This window comes from Neopelma chrysocephalum, unplaced genomic scaffold (assembly GCF_003984885.1).
Source record: "Neopelma chrysocephalum unplaced genomic scaffold, ASM398488v2 Primary Assembly neopelma1_23, whole genome shotgun sequence".
NCBI lineage: Eukaryota > Metazoa > Chordata > Aves > Passeriformes > Pipridae > Neopelma > Neopelma chrysocephalum.
The window spans coordinates 15935232-15951921 of record NW_020897691.1 but is presented as its reverse complement, the minus strand read 5'-3'; the positions used below and the strand labels follow the sequence as shown (position 1 = coordinate 15951921).

The 16690-nt window shown below is 41.1% G+C and overlaps 1 protein-coding gene across 4 annotated transcripts in view; it reads right to left on the bottom strand.

Moving 5' to 3' along the window:
* Nucleotides 1-13904, bottom strand: part of PLEKHG1 (pleckstrin homology and RhoGEF domain containing G1) — a 128850-nt gene extending 114946 nt beyond the window's left edge. For 2 of the 4 annotated variants that reach the window (XM_027688187.1, XM_027688195.1), the window contains exons 1-2: nucleotides 13779-13904; nucleotides 1390-1474 (exon numbers count right to left, since the gene is read on the bottom strand). The gene's annotated coding sequence lies outside the window, so the exon portion shown is untranslated. Of the gene's footprint in view, nucleotides 1-1389; nucleotides 1475-13778 lie in introns of those variants that run through there. The other 2 variants (XM_027688162.1, XM_027688169.1) reach the window with 2 other exon arrangements.
* Nucleotides 13905-16690: the final 2786 nt, after the last annotated feature.

Genomic DNA, 16690 nt, shown 5'->3' with positions numbered 1-16690 from the left:
ATGTTGAAACATGCAACCTTATTCAAATCTTGCTATTTTTAGAAAACACTGAAGAGGAATTTCTGGTCTTTCCTCTTGCAGCCTCTGCAAAATGTTTTCCTACTGTTTTCCCTTGGATCCAAAGGAAAATAAGATCTCACTAATGTTTGTCAGATGTAAGTTTCAATTTAATGCTATGCAGTCCTGCAAGTATCTCTCTAGTACAGTTATGCAATCTCAAAGCACTGGAGCCAAAATAAAGTTGCCATTCTCCTAAAATTTTATAAAATTCTAACCCAGTTGGATGATAAATACAAAATTATATTAAAAGCCCCACCATCAGGAGGGAAAAGAATTATTAATTAGTAGTCTAATATAGCATATTAGTATTCCCTCTGCAGATCACAGAAGCCAGAGTGGCAATTAACATAAGGCACTTTTTTTTTTTAATTATAAACTGATCCATGCTATACTGGTTTCAGTATTAGCATTGGAAGGAGTGAAGTAGGTTACTTATAAGACATCAAGTTTCTCCAAATAGCAGTGTCTATGCTGTTACCCACTGAATGTCTGCTTTTTTCAGAGAGAAGAAAAGATTCCTTCAGGTTGGCACCAGCACTGAGGAGGAAAGGAGGAGAAAGGGATGTTGCCTAAAGCTCTCTTATTTGATATTTTCTGTGGAGTTTCCTGTCAGCCCTATCATGAAGATTTCTGGAATGTCAATTTGTTTTAGATAATCAAATGAGAGAAATTGGTTATTAAAATCAAGTAACATTTCCATGGCATTTAAATCTGCTTTTCCTATGCTCTGAAGTTCCCCAAGTCTCCCAAGAATTTCAGGCAGTGAGATTACATAAACAAAATTAAATCCCTAAAAAATAAACTAAGAAACATCAATTTCTTCTTAAAATGTCATAAAGTAACATAGGAAATCTCAGGAGAACAGTCATCCCAGATTTCCCCATCCCCAATCTCCCCATCCCCACGGACAGACCATTGTTTCTTCATGAAAGTGGCATTTTTAATTCCAAATGGATAGAATTAAGCAACCAAACAAAACTTCAGCTACAGATCTTTAGCAAAATTTCAGTTACAGAAACAAGGACTAAAAATGAAGACTTAACCTCCCCTAACTGCTAAGGCCCCCTCCCGAATTTAATTTAATTAGCATAAAACTCCACTAGTGTGCGCAAGAAAAAAACCCACTGTCCCAGCTAACCCTCATGTCAGGCCCATGCAGCACACTGACCTACTGTGGATTTGCATATTTAGCAGCCTCATGGTTAACCTGAGGCACATTGACTATACAGCAATAATAATCATCTCAGTCAGAGGCACAGCAAACATCATCTCAAATCTAGAATTACAAAAACAAAGCAAAACGTTAAAATAATAATAAAAAAAATTTACCTGGTAGAGCACTCACCAAATATATTACTGTTGGGTTAGGCAAAGCAGAGTCACTTTTCCTTTCCTCTGTTGAATCTCTGGCATTCTGCAGAAAGGAGGGTAGAAATTATGGAATTAGAGAAGGGATAAAAGGCAGCACAGCTGCACAGCTCAGTGGGAGTCCACACTCATTCTGGTTTATACCCCCTAAGTCGTGCTTGCTGTATGTACTGCTTGCCTGTTCTGACTTAAAGAGTAGCTGAATAAAACATAGCACGAGCTGAATCCAGTTCAGGCAAGCTAAAGGGTCAGATTTTGAATAGGAATTAGACACTAATGTGATTCTGAAAATCCCATTAAGAGCCTTTAGCACCTCTGCCTACCTATATATCTTTAAAAATCTAGATCAGACAGCTTGCCTATGGTCGTGCTGTACATCTGTGGTGGAGCAAGGAAGTGCTGCTGCATTCCGAAGCACTAAACCCCAAGGACTTCAGGCCACACTCCTTCTGGAAATTGTTAGCGCTGATATTCAACTTAATTATCTTTAATCCTTGGAAACTTCTATCCAAGTGAGCCCTCACTTTCCTGGTAAGCAACATCGGTGGCCATTAAAGCACATGAGACATTGGTCACCGAGATCTGCCTGGTACCTCCATCTGATCTAGGTATTTTCACAAGGTCAACAAAGCATGATAAATATCCAAATGAAAATAATGTTTCTTCTACCACTTCACAAAAAGCAGCTATCTAGATACAATCGTGGTGCAGCTTTTTCTCGCAAAATGTATTAATCCACCTTAAAGCCTAAAAAATGGAGGATTCTTGATTTAACAAGGGAAAGAACTCATTTCCTTTGCTAAATTTGTAACCCTTCCCAGCTTCAGAATATCAACTGGAACTGAACAAAGATACCTTTTTTATTTTTTTCATTTCTCTAAGACATTCCTTTACATTTTCCCGTTCTAGGGGACCCCAAGATTAATTCAGCTCCCCTTTGCTATTTCTGTGCTACGGACTGGGCCAAAGGTGACAGTGAACAATCCACAGAAACCAAACATCAAATGTTCTTGCTCTGAACTTTCAAGAAACTATTTAATTTTTTCTTCTCTTTTTTATATCATCATAAGGCCTGTTTATATACTTGGAGTGGAAACAGTGCACATTCAGCTGCAATTGATTTCCTGTATGGCAAAATACCTCAGGCATTCAGCTGGCTGGGAACACTACAGAGGCCTCTTACCATCACCAGTTTTCTGAGACCAGGAAGCTCTGCCCAATGCTTGTTCTTATGCCAGAATAAATAAGAGTCCCTGCTGAGTGTCCGAGTTAATTTGGTCTAGGCAAACCAAATCCTAAACAGGCAAAATTTTATGTCTCAAAAACCCATTTAAAAAATATTGGTCTACTTTCAACTTCAACAGTAATACCATCAATTTAGTCTTGCTAATGCAGCATATTGTTCATCTACAAATGTTTTTTAAATACAAAAACTACTCCACCTGAAATTTTCTTTTAATGAAATATCAATACATCTTCCCTCTCCATGCTACCTTCATAGCAATAAATTAACACTACAGGCAATTTCACAGACTAAAAGAGTATATTTTTTTCTCTTTTGATATCACTGAATGACAATTATAACAACAATTTTATTTACTTCATTTAGTTTTTTTCTGTTCATAACTGAATATATAGAAAAGCCTACACTAACACTTCTATGAATCTGAAGGAGGAAATACATGAGTAGTCTCACCAGGTTCTGTGATCAGACTGTCACAGCTGCAACATTAAAACGCCCAACCACCTGACTGTGCCTCAGATTGTAAATTAAGTGAAACAAAAATACAAAGTGAGCTGTAATTACCATCCTACTTTCCATTTAGTTCATGCAAGTTTCCTTACTATCAAATCCTCCAGAGTCAAAGGACTCAATTTCAAGTGCTTGAGAAAGCAGTTTCTTTAAGAACCCTAGAAAGAGACAGACTGGCAATACAACCACAACCATTTAAATATACACACGAGCATGTATATATACATGTGCATATATGCTTTTATATATAGATATATATATATAAACATATACATACATTTATGTATATAGAATATACATACATACATACATTATATATAAAGAAATGAAAATCGGTGACCAGACAGTCCTGAAGAAGTCAGGGGCACTCTTGTTTAATAGTAGCTTCATCAATAACAGTTTCTTAGTTCTTGAGTAAAATTATTAGCCGAACCCTGAGATATTCACTAACCCCCAGAGGACACAATGGCCTTCCAAAACCTTTCAATTGATGACTTCTGATAGGATCCCACAGTCACATACAAATTGACTAAAGTACAAGGTCTTGGATGCTACTGAGTGTTCTTCTATCAACCTTCTTTAACTTTTCCAAGAGATCTTTCTACAGATCTTGGTATTATCATACTATATAACAGAACAATCTGTAAGGAAAATGAATTTTTCATACTGTGAATTTTTTATCAGTTCAGTGGTTTATTTCTCAAACATCAGTCTAAGAAAATTGAACACTTTTATACTAGAAACACTATCACAAAGAAAACGTGCATGTTCCCTTCAAGACAGTGATTAATAAATAAAATATTGTTTGTCCTACAATTTCTATTTCATCTTTAAAAAGCTTGCATGTCTTAAAATAGTCTTAGTTAATCTAGAAATATATCACAATTATTAATCAAAAAGCATTACCTTCTAATTACTTTTAGAAAATAAATAGGATTAAAGCATCAAGCAAGTAGCAGCTTAAGAAGCAAAACTCCCAAAGAAACTTGCATTCATGTATTTAAACTGACTTGAACCATAATCTCTGGCTGTCCTGTGAAAAACACTTTGGCACTCAGACTTCACACTGTAATATTAAATTAGAAGCCCAGAAACTTGAAAACTGTCTTTCAAAATGCGGTAAAATGAAGATTCTCTTTTTAGCTATACTCTGCATGGGAGGCAACCAAAATAATTTTCAGTAAGAGGACAGGTGCTTTATTCTCTTAGGAATCATTGAGACCATCTTCACCTCTGTTTTCCTCAAAAGTGTAAATGACACTCAACCCTTCTGTGTGACACACTCCCTCAGTCCCAGACTGAGGTGCTTGGTGAAAGGCTAACATTATCACTTTACTCCAAAAAACTGGTTCCCTCAAATGACATGGTTTGAGTTTTGAAATCTCTGCTGTTTAAGGATTTCCTTATGCTGTTTCTGCTGGGGTAAAAGACCAAAGTAGGCCAGAGCCACCGAATTACATATAATTGTGTTCCACAAACTTACATGTGGGAATTTGCTTAAATTACAAGTAGGATATCAAGACACTTGTTCCATTCATTGTCATCCCGGCTCTCACCTACTCCCCAACCACACCTCACATCCAGACAACTCCATCCTTACAACTTGGATTATATTGTGCAATGGACATATTAAAATTGTGTCAACATATACTGTAGCATTTTAAAACAAACACTCTTGTTAAGCAATTACATTTACTGATTCTCTAAGCAAAGCTCAGAATAAAATTATTTGTAGAAGTTCACATGTTTTAGAAAGCAAACCACTGTCAAGTTTAATCACTAAAGCAAAAATTTGGCATGACTTTTTACTGAGCTATGTGCCAGTTCTTAAAGCCCAACTTCTGTGGTCAAGGAAAGCAGCTTGTTGTTACAGCATCAAGGGAAGGCCACGTACTGTAGCACCTTCTCATTGCACGACACAACTGAAGAACAGATGGACAATGTGCTGCATCCCAAGGAAAAAGATTTATTTCATGTGCAATCAGCTGAGAGCTTTCCCAAATATATTTAGTCAATTTCATGGACTAAGAACATGCAGCACTCCTGGAGTTTCTTTGACTCTACCCATTCGCAATAGCGAACAGCACGAAGTTGAGTTACATGAGAAGGTCAACAGCTGAGTGAATCTTTGCCAGAACTCCTCCATCCCTTGTATAACCTCAAACTGCCCCAAGGAAAGGAGTCAGTACTGGGCAAGTATGGGCATAGACACGTAACTCTGATCCAGGTATCAGAACTAATTACCTCCTGATATGACTCAATATTTATAACTAAAAAACAAATGGAACCAACCCAGTACATTTTTCTGAAATAATTATAGTACTGGCACCACTGATCCTCTGTTAAATATTGAAAGAACTCCTCGTGCATCACTGACATTGACTCAAAGAAGATCAAAAGGGGGGGAAACCCAAAAAATACCCCAAAACCAACATGTAGCGAGTGGGCAGACTCCTCATCACTACAAGACAGTGGTGAAGATGCATTCAGATGGCCCTAGCACCCAAATCCCTCTGGAAGCTCAAATAGTTGCATGATGCACATAGCCAGGCTGGGCAGGTTCATCTGTCAGGTATCTATGTCAGCACTGTCCCCTAGAAATGAAGGAGACTCACAAGCAACAGATCTTCACAGCAAAGGCTGACGACCAGCTTTTCTTCTGAAGACAGAAAATGAGATCATCACGGTTTTGGTTTTTTCAGAATTTTTCCTTGAAAAGCAGACACAGCTCCTATCCCATCCAAACAGCACGCAACAGCGTGTGGAAGAAATCCTTTCTCCTCCATCCCTCACCTGTGCATATCACAGGTCCCATCACATCAATTCTTCACCAATGAACAGTAGAAAAAATAAAACCCCTAATCTGCTTTGACCCTGTGGGAATCTGAGTCAGTGTCTGTGCTGTGCTTTGGATGAACAAACTGCTTTGGAGGGGTCTGAGGAGTGCAAGACACAAATTCGCGTTTGGTAACAGGGATAGTTTATCGGCAGGACTCTCTGCTGCAGAGTTGTAGGAAGAACCTCTTCAACATGGTTTCTTCTGCATCTGCACTGTGCGTGGCAGCAGCAGGATAGCCTAGCTCTAAGACTGAAGAACTCAAGTGACATTGTCAGCACGCACAGCCATTACTGAGGAAGCACGCCTGTGCTGGTAAACATGCCACCCTACCAAAGAGTGCTGCTGCAGGTGAAGTGTTAAAGTGCAAACTGCAGTAATGGAGATCAGTAGGATGAGTCGTCATGCAGGAAATCAGCTCTAAAATCTTCCCAGCATGGCTTGTGCCTTGACAAATCACTCTGTCCTTCACACAAAAAGAAAAGTGGAGTTCTCTTAATGCTCTAGTGTGCATTTCCCCACTGGCAGACTAAATGAAAGAAGAAAATGATTCCTGAAAAGGAATGTCTTCAGAAAACCTGGTCCTTTTCATCTGAGAAATTTGCCTAGCACTGAGTCTCCTAGCACAGACAACTCCAATACCAATTTAGGAATAACATCACCTAACGCAATGGAGGAACAGAGGCATGCCAAGATACTGCCCTATAAATCAGAAAGAAACCTTGGAGATTAAATGGTCATTGATGCCCTCAGTGGCTTACCAAAAAGCCTATACTGTGCCTGATGCTTGTTCCTGCAGGTAGATGTTAAGAAAATAAGCTAGTGGCTTTCCCCTGGAAATCTGGGAAAAATTCACAAGATTAAATGAGTTCAAGCTCAGGAGGAGATGTTGGAGATGACACCTCATACCACAAGAGAGAAGAGCCTTCACTGCACAACCAACCTGATAAGGCAAAGATTTTAAGAGGCTATATCCAGTGAGGAGTGTGCTGAGTGGGCCTTTCTGCTTGCAGGACAGAGACAGCAACCTCCTCAAGGCAGCAGGAGCACAAAATGACCAAGATAAAGGAAGCCAGAGATTTTTGACTTCAGATTCATCTAACATGAGACTGACATTTATCAGAGGAGACTGATGGAAAAGAGACATTACAAACTGGTAGAGGATGAGTGAAGGTAAGCTATCTGTCCAAATTCAATAATGATTTATTATTAAATACATCCTTTTCTACCATTCAAATAGGCTAAAACTGCTGATTCTTCTGAGAAATCAGTGTTTCTGCAACAGGCTGAATCTGTGATGACATCACTCAGACACTACAGTGTGACACCTCTCTGAGCAACTAGTGAGGTATGTTATCAGGATAATGACAAGGAATTGGAAAGTAAACAGTGACAAAGCTTCATAAACACTTGAGTATGAAGCATGCTCATCTTGGCAGTACTAAACCTGCTTGCAAGTCAGATATTAACTTGGTTTCAGTTTAAAACAGTAAGTGGAAAGCTCTGTGCATTCTGAAGTGATAAAGATTACAGGCATGTGTAACAAGTAGTTCATCTCTCCCACCTAGTTTCAAAATTATTTACAAAGAAGGAACTATAATTTTTCCTTTGTGTCAGGTATCAAGGACACAAAACATGATGTTACATTATATTGAAGTACCACAGATCAGTGGCAGCAGCAGAAAGCAAGTAGTTCTGCCACTACATTTCTGAAATGCATTGGGACCTCAACTATGAACCTGGACTCACTGGGATAGGCAATGCAAACACAGAAAAAAACCCACAAAACAAAACCAAAAAATCCCAAACAGCAAGTTGATACTGGTATGTAGAAATCACAACAAAGCTGCAGCAGACAGCATATGTAATCTTAGGGGATATATAGGAGGGTAAATATCAGTAAATACTTTAATAAAGCAGAGTTTACAGGGGGTTAATGAGGAAAACTTGCCTATGTTTACAGATAATGCTGAAAGATATCAACCATGACCATGAAAAGAAGCTGGCTGTTAGGCTGTCTCCAGCACCACTCCTTACCAACCCAAACAGCCCTCTCCTTCTCAAGCTAGGTATCAAGGTTTTATCTACAATGGCTCTGAGTAAGCACTGAGCAGGTGATTCAATCACTGTTTCCATGACACACTTTTTATCTCTGCTCAGTACTTCCAGTGAAAGGACACATACATCCTACCAGCAGAAAACATTAGCTTCACAATACTAATGCCTGGAGAGTGATCCTGAAACATCTGAATGGATATGAAGGTTCAAATATTTCCATGTTAACAATCATTAAGTTAGGTTTTAAAACATCTGGGTAGGGCTCACATGCAAGTTTCTACAGAACACATGCTTACAGGAAGAAGTTTGCCACCTCTTGCAGTCTGAAACTCAATGACAGAGGAGGTAAGCAAGACTTAAAGGATTCAAAGTTATTAGCACTGCTTCAGTCACAAGTTTACATGGGAAACTGCTGCCAGCTCTAAGCTATACTTGTTCACTACACTTATAAAAGACACTACACTTATAAAACACACATGCAACTTCCACTAGCATAACCACCCATGGTCCTGTAGAGGACTAGGAAGCAGGACTCATGGAGCTCATGGAGCTCATGGCTAGGAAGGAAGGAAGAAAGAAAATCCTGAGATTAGCTCAGTTGGTTAGAGCACGGTGCTAATAACACCAAGGTTGTGGGTTTGATCCCTGTATGGGCAATTCCCTTAAGAGCTGGACTTGATGATCCTTGTGGGTCCCTTCCAACCCAGAATATTCTGTGAAATAAGAATCAAGTCAGATGCATCAAGTATCCCTTACAAACAAATTTTTAAACCATCACCTTGCTTTGTATTTTCACAGCAATGCCCTGCATTGTAATTAGTGAAAACACAGGTAGTGAATCACCCCTATATCCAAGTTCTTCAGAAGGAACCTCAGTCAGCAGCTGAGAGTGGGTTTAAGAGTTTGCAGCTTTGCTTGGACAACTGCTTCTTTCAGGCCTCCTTGATAAGTATCAGTAGTTTTTCCCTCTATTTCCTTCCCCAGTCCTCCCTGACTAGGCCCCTTTCTTTTCCTGCACTTGTAATCAAATTCACAGTTAAACTTATTTTAGGCCAAGTTCATATTAATTCAACCCTTGGTGAATCAGACTAGACAGACCTATTTGATACAACAACCACAACCACAACTAAAAAGAAAATGTTTATATCCTTAAAGTGACTTGAGAAACTTAAAAAACTATGAGATAGTTTGTCACACATTTTTTTTGAAAATGAATTAACACAAACAGGTTTTGCTGATACTTTTAGTTATTATTTAATCAGCTCACATTCGTCTCTTGTATTCTTAACCATGTATGTAAAATGCTCCTGTACTCACAATCGTAATTGATGCCACTGCACTAAGACTGACTTTCCTCTTCACTCACTCTGCTCCTGGTTGTCAGCTTGGTTTTGTGGTTTCACCCACCTGCTCTGATGTGTGACGCTTTTCTAAAGCCCCAAGTCTTGGAGCATGACATCTCATGGGAATCTCAGCTTTTCTTTCAAAAACGAAAAAAACGGGAAAATATTACTTTAATAGACTTCAAACCCAAAAGGAACTGAAAAATACTACAGGATTAATGGCTAATAAACCAAACACACAAGTTCAGGAAGCTTGAGCCATGACTGGAAGACATTGCTTAGGACTAGTGATGCAGCTCAGCTCTTTAGGTGGTTTTGGTTAGTCTCCCAGAATGAGAGGCTTAATCAAGTATTAAATGAGCAGCTATGAGAAACGCTTTGAAAAGCAACCTAAAAAAAAAAAGGGGGGAGGGGGAAATCTAGGCTCCACATCCTTTGCATTCTAAGTTTACAAGAATAACACTTTCTTCCATTTCTTTTCCTCGCTGACAGTCCTACAAGCTAAAATTTCTTATGTGCAACAACAGTAATGCAGGTTCTCAGAACTAACCATTCAGCAACAGCTCTGCAAGCCTTTTGGTCATTCATGACTTTGCTGAGGGCTGCAATAATTCTTTTCCCCCACCTCCCCCACTTAACACTAGAAAAGCAAAATGCCGTTTAGAGTAAGTAATGGTAAGACATCTTCATTGTCCCTACAAGCCAGAATTCCAGCTCATTGTAGGAGGACCACCCTATATAATCACAACTATTCCATATGTCTTTAGTAGACATTACATTACTAACTTGCTTTCTTTCATATTTCATTACTCTATCTTCTATTGTATATTCCAGCTAAATATCTGTGCACTTGGCCCCTAAGAAATTTATGGCAAAATAACTTCAAGCCATAACTAATTTAATGTGTCAATAAATATGCTTCTTTAACACAGCAATCATCCTTCTCAACACATGACTGAATACAAAAGGGAATGCACACCAGATTAATTCCTTTGTTCTAATTTATAACTGCCACAGCTTTACACTTGTCTAATCTGAGAAACACTTCCAAACAGAGTTCTGCAAATGGCTCCCTTTATCATCACCTTGGATGTTAAAATTATTTCCTGACCCAGCACATCTGACCCTATGGACTTGGGGTACACGACAGGGCCATGCTGAGTGTCATCTCCAGCTGCCACCCAGAAATGTGGCGCCTCTCTTCTTCATGACCCCATGCTCCCAAAGACCAAGAACTGCAGCTCTGGCTTGGCTGGGGAGGGACTTAGCAGTGCCCAGCAATTGCTGGAGTGGCAATCGCACATGAGGAAAACAAACAAATAAAAATCAATAGTTGAATGAGTCTTTGGCATACTTTAATAACTGTGCTAAATATCTGCTAAAATATTGTTATTTGGGACTTCTTAAAAAAATTAAGAGATAAAACAAAAGAATTCCCATCCATTCTGACATCACATATCTTGTAGTATCCTTGCCTAAAAATTGTTTTCGTTTAGGATTGGTCTTTTTAGGCACAATTTTAGAAATAACACCTCTGTACAGAAACTTTTTTTAAAATATCAGTATCTCAAGCTTCTCTGTGGATCTACTTTCCAAAATTACTAATAGCAGACTTTGTAACTGTGTTCTTGATTGCCCTGTCTTTGGATTGATCTCAAAAGTACTCACCAGAGCCTACAAGTTGTATGGGTGATGCTCTCACAGAGCAGAGTAAAATGACAGAAGCCACTATTGAAATTACAGTTCTGTTAGTGTTCTATGGTAAAAGAAACAGTCGGATCTGCACTGCAGAGCTTGCATTCAAAGATAATAAAGCACTACTTCAAGTATGAGCTTTTGTCAGTTGCTACAGCCCTATCTGGTTAGCAGGACTTAAAAAGCCTTTCCTGAATTGGAGCTAAGAAATCACAAGCGTAAGAAAGGCAGAGGAGGACAGGTATACCACAACTCAATCCAAACAAACGCACAGGAGAAAGCTTTCAGACACGCACACAGCTCCAAATGACTTCACAAAAATACTATTACTGGTGCCACATGAAAACTGCATCAGTGAAAAGTTCAACCATACCAACCTACACAGATAACAGTAGCAAAAAGTACCACAAACTCACAACTTGCCTAAATTACTTATTAATAAAGTAAGCATATATTTTCACTTCCCTTCTAGCTTTAACTTTTTAGATCATAATAAAAGTTCAAAATAAAATAAGAAAAAACAAAACCACGAAGAAATCCAAAACGCAATCCCATAAAAAAACCCTACCTAAACAAAAACACCACCCCACTTCCACACAGGAAGGTACTAAGAGCTCAGTCAGTTAGCTCCAAACCTCTCCTACTGGGCACAGTTTATACCACAGCCTTGCAATCAACCACTTTAGGCTCCAAGTATGCCTTTAGTCAGTTAACTTCTACTCTCACATCCTGCCCAAGGAAGAACACCACATTAGCAGATGTCCTGAAATCATGAGAGCTGCCAACAGGCTTGAAGATTTCCACTTAAAAATCAAGTCAACACTGTCTTTGCAAGACGTTATTAAGACTATAAATTACAAACCAATTTGACTACATACCCTTTTTTTCTTCTTCTTTCTCTTTTTTGGAAAATAGTAACAAGAAAAATGACACATTAACACCTAGTGTTAGAATCATAACATGCATTTGCAGAGATGAACTCAGTTGTACGGCCACAAGTCGACATTGTTTACCTAGAGCTCTCTAGGTCTGTAAGAAACAGCCAGCATTCCCATAAATGATCACATGTAAAACTGAACCTTTTATGAGTGTTTTGCACCATTTCAAGTTTGTCAATTGAGAACACAGAGGAGAAGTAGAGTCAAAATTTAATAGCTAAGCATCTGCATGGACCCAAGAACAATACCAATATTCATTAAGAGGTTGAGCTCAAACTGCCTTCTCATATTTTCAAGACAAGCACTCTATTAATACCTTTTCTAACCTTAGTATAACTCGTATGTTTTCATCCCAAAGCACCCACACACACTGATGAAGGGTTCCCAAATTATGACAACTACGTGCCACACACACACCAGGAAAAAAAAAAGAACCTAAAAATAAATCTAAAGGAAACTATATATTGTGCCTTGCCAACCACAGTGAACTGCACAGCCAGGAGTTGCTATAGCCAGATTTAGCTCCATACAAGCTAACAGGATTCCTTTATAAATTTAGCTAGAGGCATGGGCAACAAACGCTTATGGAAATTTGAACCGCAACTCTCCAGCAGCAAAGATTGTTCCCTCCAAGAATGAAACAGTAGTAAAAGATGACTATTAGTAGGCTCTTATTACACAGCTTTCAAAACACCTATAAGTCATCAGGTTCTCTAGGCAGCAATATTAAATTGCTGAAGTACCAGCAAATGTTAAAAGAAAAAAGCAAGGCCACAGCTCTTTCTGAGTCTGCCAATTAATAATCAAAGAAGGAAAAAAAGCCAAATAAAGAGAGACTATATTGGAAGCCAGTCGTACAGCTAAGTTTGTTTCAGGTCCTCTTCCCTCATACTTGGAACAGTGTGGCTTGACAAGAAAGAAGGAAAAGAGTGCCTCATGTCTGTTAACGCTAACCGAAGGATGAGCTCTGAAGGGCTTCCCCACAACAAGAGGCACAAGGACTGCGACGCGCAAAGCAGGGAAAAGACTAAGGCAGGAAATGGGGAAACGCATCCAGGGTCCCACAGGACAGCAGGACACTGCTCTGCCCCACTGCCTCTCCCTCTTCTTCCTTCCCCAGAATAAACGTTCCTGACACTTAACAATAGATCAATCTTATTTTTAACCCTCTTTAGTCCATACTTATCACAATCCCTTAACGTTACTTCAAAACATCAAAGACTGAGGGTCTTTTTTGGAACGGATTTTTCCAGAAGACACAGGTTTGCTAAAGTATCCGCACGAAACCTGAGGCCCCACGCAATTTTGTAATATTTTAAAGGAAACACCTCCTCCCTCGCCAAAGAGACTCAACGAAACCCTCAGACTCCCTGAGCGAGGTGCAGCGCGCCTAGGCTGCCCCCGGGCTCCGGCGAGCACAAAGCGCACCAGAGGGCAAGGCGATCCGCAGCCGGCGGCCGCCGCAGCCCCGATGGCAGCCCCGCGCACGGTGCCTCCTGCTCCCGCCGGCGGGGCGAGGAGCGGCGGGGCTCGCACAAAGGCTGCGGTCACGAAACGCCCTCTCCCATGCGGACCCCCACCCCGCTCCTTCCCGGTGGTTTCGGGGGCTGCAGGGCACCGGGTAACTCACCTCCCGCCCGCCCCGATCCGATCCCATCCCATCCGGGAGCCGCCTCCCCCTCCCCGGCGCGTCCCACCGAACAAAGCTTTCCCCCGGCAGCGCTCACCGACAGCCTCTCGCCGTCTTCTGCCCTCGCACACCGCTCCTCCTCCCGCTTAGTATCCAGGCGCAGGGGTGCGAGCCGGGAGTGCGGGAGGTTACCCCGCCCCGTAACTCCTCCGGCGGCGCTGGCCGGGTGTCCCCCTCACAGCGCCCGCGGCCGCGCCCCGGCTCCCTCCGTGCGCTCGTGCTCTGGGCAGCGGCTTAATCTCCAAACTTCCTCCTCCTCCTGCCGGCCAGGCAGAGTCGTCTGTGAAATTCCCCTCCTCCATGCAGCTCCCGCAGCCCAGCCGCTGCCTCAGCCCCTCCCCGGGGAGGCTCCGCTCGGCCCGGCTCGGCTCCGGGCTGCAGCTGACTCCGCTCCCCTTCTTCTTCTCTTCCCTTCTCCGTCCCCCATTCTCCGAGGCTGGGAAAGGGGGGTGGGAGAGAGATTAACCACTCGGACTTGTCTCTGGAACCGAGCCAAAGAGAGCAGTCGGATTACAGCCCCGGGAAGAAGAGGGGAGGAAAAGGGAAAGAGGAAAAAAAAAATCCGCTACTGTTTTCACGCAGGGACAAGCGCTCGGCTCTTCTGCCTTTCCCCGTGTGTCTGCCCGGCCGCGAGCCCCATGCCCGACTGGCCGAGCTGCCCACTGGCTCCTCTCCGCCACCACGGTTGAAATTCAATGATCGAAGGCACGACATTGGTATTAAATGGAGAGAGCTTCTGTAAATGAATTGCCAAAATGCCACAGAGGCAAGTCCACCCTGAAATACAGACCCGTAAAAAGCAAATTCAAAGAAGTTGGAGAGACTACACCTGCCTCCTGGCAGTCTGGTGGGCCATTTTTTTTAAGGTGATTTTAAAGTTACGCAACATTAAAAAAAAAAAAAATAAAAAGACACACACACAATTCTTCATACATGTTCAGTGGTCCTCATTCATCTGGGCCGTAACAAAATCCTTGGTTTCCTGTAAAAACTTTTTCCATATTTCACATTCAGTAAAGCTGTGTTGCTTTTGTTGTATAACATAGTTTCTCCCTCTACTTATGCTGATATACGGCATGTGGAATGTGAGGAAATTTGGGAGGTTAGAACAACTCATACTTTTCAGAAGTCAAAACAAGTAATTACAGCAGTAATTCAGAAAAAGAGGAAGTTTCAGGGTTTGCCCTCATCTTACCTGTTCTCACTGGAATCCTAGGGAAAAAAACAAAACAAAACCAACAGCTAAAAAAAAAAAACCAACACCACAACAAAACAAACAACAACAAAAACCAAAACCCAAACCAAACAACAGCAAAACAACAAAAAAACCCCCACAAAATGAAAAAACAACAAAACTCGGTCAGGGTCTGTTTCTCTGTCATTGATTCAGAAGCCCAACATGCACACTGAACATGCTTCAGACCAGTGATGAATTTTAAAAGATTACCACATTTATGAATTCATTTTGGCCATGTTTCAAACCAAAGGTTTGTGTTTGACAACTAGGACTATACTAACTTCTCAACTAAAGGAAAAAATACCTCAAGTATTTTAATGACAGCCATTCTGCACATAACATTTATTCATATTGCAGAATTAGAGCATAGTTATCATAGCATCATAGAATATCCTGAGTTGGGAGGGACCCTCAAGGATCATCAAGTCCAACTCCTGGCCCTTCACAGGACAGCCCCAGGAGTCACACCACCTGCCTGAGAGCATTGCCCAAACACTCTTTAAAACTCCGTCAGTCTTGGTGCTGTGACCACTTCCCTGGGGAGAGTTCCACTGCCCAACCATCAACCTCTGGGTGGAAAACCTTACCACCAAGGGGTAAATCTTGCTCCCTCGCTACTGCCTTGTAAGCCGTCACTGATCTATCAGGCAGGTAAGGCAGATCATGGGAGGCTGGACTCCACAGTTAATATACTGGAATGGTGCTCTACGAAGTCACTTGACAAAGGACAAAGGGGGAAAGGTCAAGTAATTTCAGATGTGACTAGTAGCTCCATTAAACCCAGCCCACTGGTCATGACCTCCTGCACTGCATAGCTACTCCATGTCTGAATTCAGCATCCAGCTGAGCACACATCCTTGCCTCAGCACTCTACACTCTGTCCTTGTGCTGGAGCAAAAGGTTAGCCTTCATTTGCAAGCCAATTAGAAAAAAAAAGAAAACAGGCAGCAAAGCTGCTCTGATAAAACTACTGGGAGAGGAGCATTTGTAACTCTTTCCCATTTGGGGGACCAGGGAATGTTTTTCCTTTATTAATAGATTTTTCAAAGATGGTAATAAAACTAACTACTGGTTGATACATTTAACTTGGTCCACATTAAAACAAATGAAAATACACACATCCCCAAATGGGAAATACAGCAAAACCCCCAAACCACGGAGTATTTCAAGTTCCTTTAAGAAACTGTACAGTTTTTGCAAATATGTTTTAAAGGCCTTACATTATCTGTTCCATATGGAGTTTGTTTTTCCTCAGTGCTATGACTAACAAGAAAAATCTAGAGGAGAAGTCTCTTCCTCTCTCTTCATCCTTCTATCTCCATTTCCCCAAAGGACTGATCATGAGCCTGTCTGGTTGCTTGTTTGTGCTAAAAATAGCATTACAGTGGACTGACCAAATACCTTCAGTTTAAAGTCGACTGACTGACAATGTACAATCATTGTTGCAGAAAAAATGAGAGTGGTTTAAAGGTCAAACTTTACAACACTGTAACACAAAACAGTGTATCTGAAGAACCACCCATTTTTTGGAGACATTAGATACATGGACACATTGTGGGAACTCCTATCTTTGAAGGTAATCCAGGTGACTATTGCTGAAAGGGCGGGAACAACAAGGAGGCTGCAGGCAGGCAAACCTTCCTCCTGGGTATTGCTTGTGCGCCAGAAGGTCAGTGGCACAGGCGAGAGCACAAATTGTTGTGAGGGTTCCC